The sequence below is a fragment of the Cebus imitator genome, unplaced genomic scaffold (assembly GCF_001604975.1).
Source record: "Cebus imitator isolate Cc_AM_T3 unplaced genomic scaffold, Cebus_imitator-1.0 Scaffold291, whole genome shotgun sequence".
Taxonomy (NCBI): Eukaryota; Metazoa; Chordata; class Mammalia; order Primates; family Cebidae; genus Cebus; species Cebus imitator.
The window spans coordinates 457,742-462,798 of record NW_016107606.1 but is presented as its reverse complement, the minus strand read 5'-3'; positions in this window follow the sequence as shown (position 1 = coordinate 462,798).

Sequence of the window (5,057 nt, the reverse complement as noted above, 5' to 3'; positions counted from 1 at the left end):
GTGCGTGGGATGTGTGTGTGTGCGTGGGGTGTGTGTGTGCGCGTGGGGTGTGTGTGTGTGCACGTGGGGTGTGTGTGTGTGTGTGCCAGTATTTTGCATAGTAATACTCTGTACAGTAGATTACAGGTCTCCAACCCCCAGGCCACGGATCGGCACTGTGCCAGCTCAGCAGTGGCATTAGATCCTCTATGGTGAGCTGTGCACGCGAGGGATCCTATGAGCATATAATGCCCCGATGCTTGATGAGCTAAGGTGCAACAGTTTCATCTTCAAACTGTCTTCCGCCTCCACCTATTCCCACCCTTCTCCATGCCCACCCCCACAATCCCTGGTCCGTGGAAAAATAGTCTCCCATGAAACCAGCCCCTGGTGCCAAAAAGGTTGGGGACTGCTGCAGTAGGTGTTCTATCCGTTTCACAGGTGAGGAAAACCGAGGCCCTAAGAGAGTACACAACTTCCCTGAGGTCACAGCTAGGAAGCAGCAGGCTCAGCATGCTGGCCCAGCTCTCAGATGCCAAAGACAGTGCTTCTCGTCACCATCGCACATTGCTGTCCCGCCCAACCTTTGCTGTTCCATCTGCAGGAGGCACCATCATATGACGTTCCATGTAGGAAATGCAGACAGGGCTTTCTCGCAATTCAGAAGCACTCCGGCTATAAATTGTGCCGTAACCTGAGAAAACAAAAGTAACCATTTTGAATTGCTTTCAAGATGTGAGACAGATGGTACATATTTATTTTTTATGTTTAAGAAGATAGAGAAAGCAATTGGAGATGTAGCATCCTGCATTAATTGGCATGAATCACCTAATGCACGCAGTTAAGATACAGAGAGAGGGGATGAGGCCCATGCATCACGCAAATGAGGCAACACAACAAAGTGTGTTTAACTAGATGTATTTTATAACAAGTCTTTCTGCTTCTAAGTAATTTTAATGAGAATTCTCTAAACGTCTGTGAATGAAAGGAACAAAGAGGAGAGCAAATATGGGCTCCACATGTCCGGAGAGAAGCCACGCTGGCCTACACAGTCACCACGGAATCTTAAGACAGATTTAACCGGAATGCCATTGTCGCACGAGTCCCTTCAAACTCCAGTTGCTAAGTTGCATTTACTTTCCTTTATACGATCTTTGCAAAAGAGCATATGCGTGTGTGTGTTTCTATTTAGATATATGTGTATATGTATATATGAAGCGTACGGGAGTGTGCACATTTTATATATACATATACAGAAATATATGTTGACATATGTACTCCTCAATCATCACATGATCTCTGAGATTCTTTCTGAAACTGAGAACCCCTGGTTCAGATCTGCCACAAACAAAAATGAACGTTTTCCGAAGCTCCTGCGCCTGGCTAATGGGTAACTGAGCACAGGAGTGCAAGCTGTTTTTCCAAGATTTGCCTGTTGTTGACGACAAAGCACACTTAAGGTGACTTGCATGTATCAGCTGAGCACAGCTCCGTTCCCCTCGATTTCTTAAGTGTGCATTACCACATTTCATTTGGTTGTGCAAGATCTGCTTCCAGATGTGCAAGATAGTTAATGACATGCGTTGACATTATCAGTCAACTCACTCCAGAGCCAGGCAGCGTGGCCCAGGTGGCACTTTTCTGTCGGTGAGGACACGAGAAAGTGGGACAGATCCGACTGCCGTGAAATGCAGCCTTCCCGATCCTCTCTCCCTCACCTTTGTCTCTGCCTTCACTTGAGAAATGTATTATCCTCCTCGAATAGGTTATTGATTCACAAGCTCAGGAGCCAGAGCAAGCGGCTCACCACGACACATACGTGTATTTGCTGAGTTTTTTGTTTCTTTAATCTAACTTTTCATGGCAAATTGCCTTTGAGCAACATTCACATATATAAATAATTGAGTTCATGTAAATTAAAGAGAACATAAGTGTTAGCTACATATTTGAAACAGTCAGCTTAGAATCCACACTTAACACCATTGCGTTCACTGGCCGTCGTGCCCTGCCATAAGGCAGATACAGGAGGCAGGAGATACTCCAGGATGGGCAGGGCAAGAGACCACTAGAAAGTCACCCATTTCTAAAGCAGCTCCCAGCACTTTCCCGTAGACCTGAGGGAGGTGCAGTAAGAACAGTGAACACTGAACTAAACTTAAGAAATCAAGGGGAACGGAGCTGCACTTGGTTGATACATCCAAGTCACCCATAAATGTGCTTTGTCATCAACAAAGGGCAACTCTTGGAAAAATAGTGTGTAACCCTGTGTTCAGTTACCCAGTAGCCAAGTGCGGGAACTTCAGAAGACGTTTGTTGTTTGCTAGTGGCAGATTTGAATCAGGACAGTCATGTCCATAGCTGGTCCCAAAGAACGTGGCAAACACTTTCCGGGCTTCTTCATTGTCTAAGCAGTTCCTTTTCAAGGCTCAAGGATGGCAAGGGATGGAGCTGTGGGAACAGGGCTAGTCCTGTCCTCCACCCTACGAGAAAGGAGTATGGGGTTTAAGAGGGGAAGGCATGCCTTCAGCTCCTGGGTCACCATTAATCAACTGTGCCCCAGCCGCTGAGCTCCCTGCACTTAGGGAATCCGAAACGCTGCCATTCAAGGATGCGCAGGGTTAGTAACTGGATCATGAAACAGTCTGTACTACAAAACCCCGTGACAGGAGTGCACCTATATCACAAACCTGCGCCATGTACCCCTGAACCGCAAATAAAAGTTTAAAAACCAAGACAAGCCAAAACAAACAAACAAAACAAAACTGTAAAGATGGCATTCAAATAACTTGGGTTTATCAATTTAAAATATTAAAATATTTGCAACTCTGTGACTTAAAAAAAAATAAACAAGCGTGGACGTATCTTCATGAGCAGCCTAGGGCAGCATCTGGAAGTCAGACTCCTGCACAGAAAGTAGGGAAGCCATCACCCAAGCGCCCCACGGCCGTTCCTTTAAGCTTATGAGTTTCCTTAAAAAACTTTCTGGGCCGGGCTCGGTGGCTCACACCTGTAATCCCAGCACTTTGGGAAGCCAAGACAGGAAAATCACGAGGTCAGGAGTTCACCCAGCTGACCAACATGGTGAAACCCTGTCTCTACTAAAAACACAAAAATTAGCTGCTTGTGGTAGTGCACACCTGTAATCCCAGCTACTCAGGAGGCTGAGGCAGGAGAATCGCTTGAACCCAGGAGGCAGAGGAAGCAATGATCTGGGGTCATGCCACTGTGACAGAACGAAACTCTGTCTCAAAACAAAACAAAACAACTTTCAACAGTACTACAATCTCGGAGCCACTGTTTTTAAGGGATTGCTAAGAATGATATCTGCAAAGAGGAGACATTTACCCTGGTTATGTTTTGAGCACACAATGGGGAGTGTTCCTTTATGGAACCTACAAGTAAAGATTTCGCCAGTTTTTGGCTTTGGGATTGTTACTTAGCCCCTTAGAGCTGTGTTTTTCTCACCTTTAAAATGGGGTGATGGGGAACTGTTCAGGATTTTTGCAGGATGAGAGGTAAGGCAGGCAGAGGACCGAGTCCATGGCCTGAGACATGAAAAATAAGCCATAGTGAATCACTATTTTCATGGAGTGGTGGATATTTACTTTTTAGGAAAATAATTCTTGTTTTTCCTATTGAATTCAGTTTAAAATTGATTTTGTTTTTAATTTGAAATAAGAAAGGTTCATTCACATTTAGGTTTCACAACATAATTTTCCAGTGAATTCAGGGAGGGACAGGCAGAGAACACTGTGCTGTGTTTTTATGATTTATAGAGTAGTTTCCTTTTGCAATGCTTGCCTTGCTGCTGAAATCTTTCAGGAAGGAACTTCTGCAAGTCTTTGAGTAAAACTCTCCTGTCAAACGCTGAGTCATACTGACCAATGGCAGAACTGAATTGATCAACAGATTCAGTGAGTTGAATTCCCTGTGATTTTGACAAAAGACAAGGAATGTCCCAAGAGTTACTGCAGTTTTCATGAGTGGTCATAAATCTAGAGATTGGTCTAATTCTTCTGATTCAGGGGCACTCTGCTTAAGTCATCACCAAATAGATGTCTCACCATGATCGCTGTAATAATTGCATTATTTGTTATATTCTTTGCAAGTAAATGAAATATGTGAGTGGAACACCTCTTACATCACACAGTGTCAGTCTGTGTGCAAGAAGCCAATTTGATTTGGCACCGGTTTGTCCAATGACAATGACTATGCTTACATTCAGATATACCGATTGGCTCATTTTATTTTGTTCTGATTTGATTGGTTGAATCAGGTTTATTTGCTGGCTTATTATTTTCACCATCCTTTTTCCCTGTGTGCATAACTCCTACAAGAATGCCTTCTACACCGCCACCATCCTCAGTGGAAATGAAATCCCAAATATTTGTGGAGGGATTTCTGTTGTGGTTATTATTTTCAGTTGCTGTTATTGTGTGTGTGTGTGTGTGTGTGTGTGTGTGTGTGTGTGTCTGTGTATTCCAACTAATAAGTGCTTCCTCGGGGCCTGATGCAGACGGCCCGTCTGAGTAACAGGATGCTTGCCATGAACCTGGGAATGACTCTCCCCTGAGATGACCCAGGGGTGTGCAGGGCAGCCCTCATTATTCTCCTTGTGCAGGTATGAACCTGAGACACAGCCAATTAACCCACGCAGCCCTGCAAGAAAAATCTGGAGTTATAACTAACTCATCTCCTCAACTACTATAATATACTGTATTCAGCCATTTCTATCAACTTCTCAAATTAGATGCTGTTGAAGTCACAGGCCAGGTGCACCTTTATAAAATATGTGGTGGAACCACATCTACGTCCTGTTGTTTTCCGGTGAAACCCGTCCTCGCCCCCTCACCTCTGTGCAATGGAACCCCACGCCAGCCAGCGATGGACAATTCTGGGACCAAGTAGGCATGTCCTTCATTCACCCACACAGTAAGCAGGGCATGTCTCCAGGTGTCAGGCACCATGCTGGGAGCCCCTCTGTCTCTTCATGCGTGGTGGCTACCAGCAGAGCATGAGCCTGAGTGTGAGGCGCCTTTCGGCTTGTATGTACTATTGGCCATGCATGATGAGGGAGC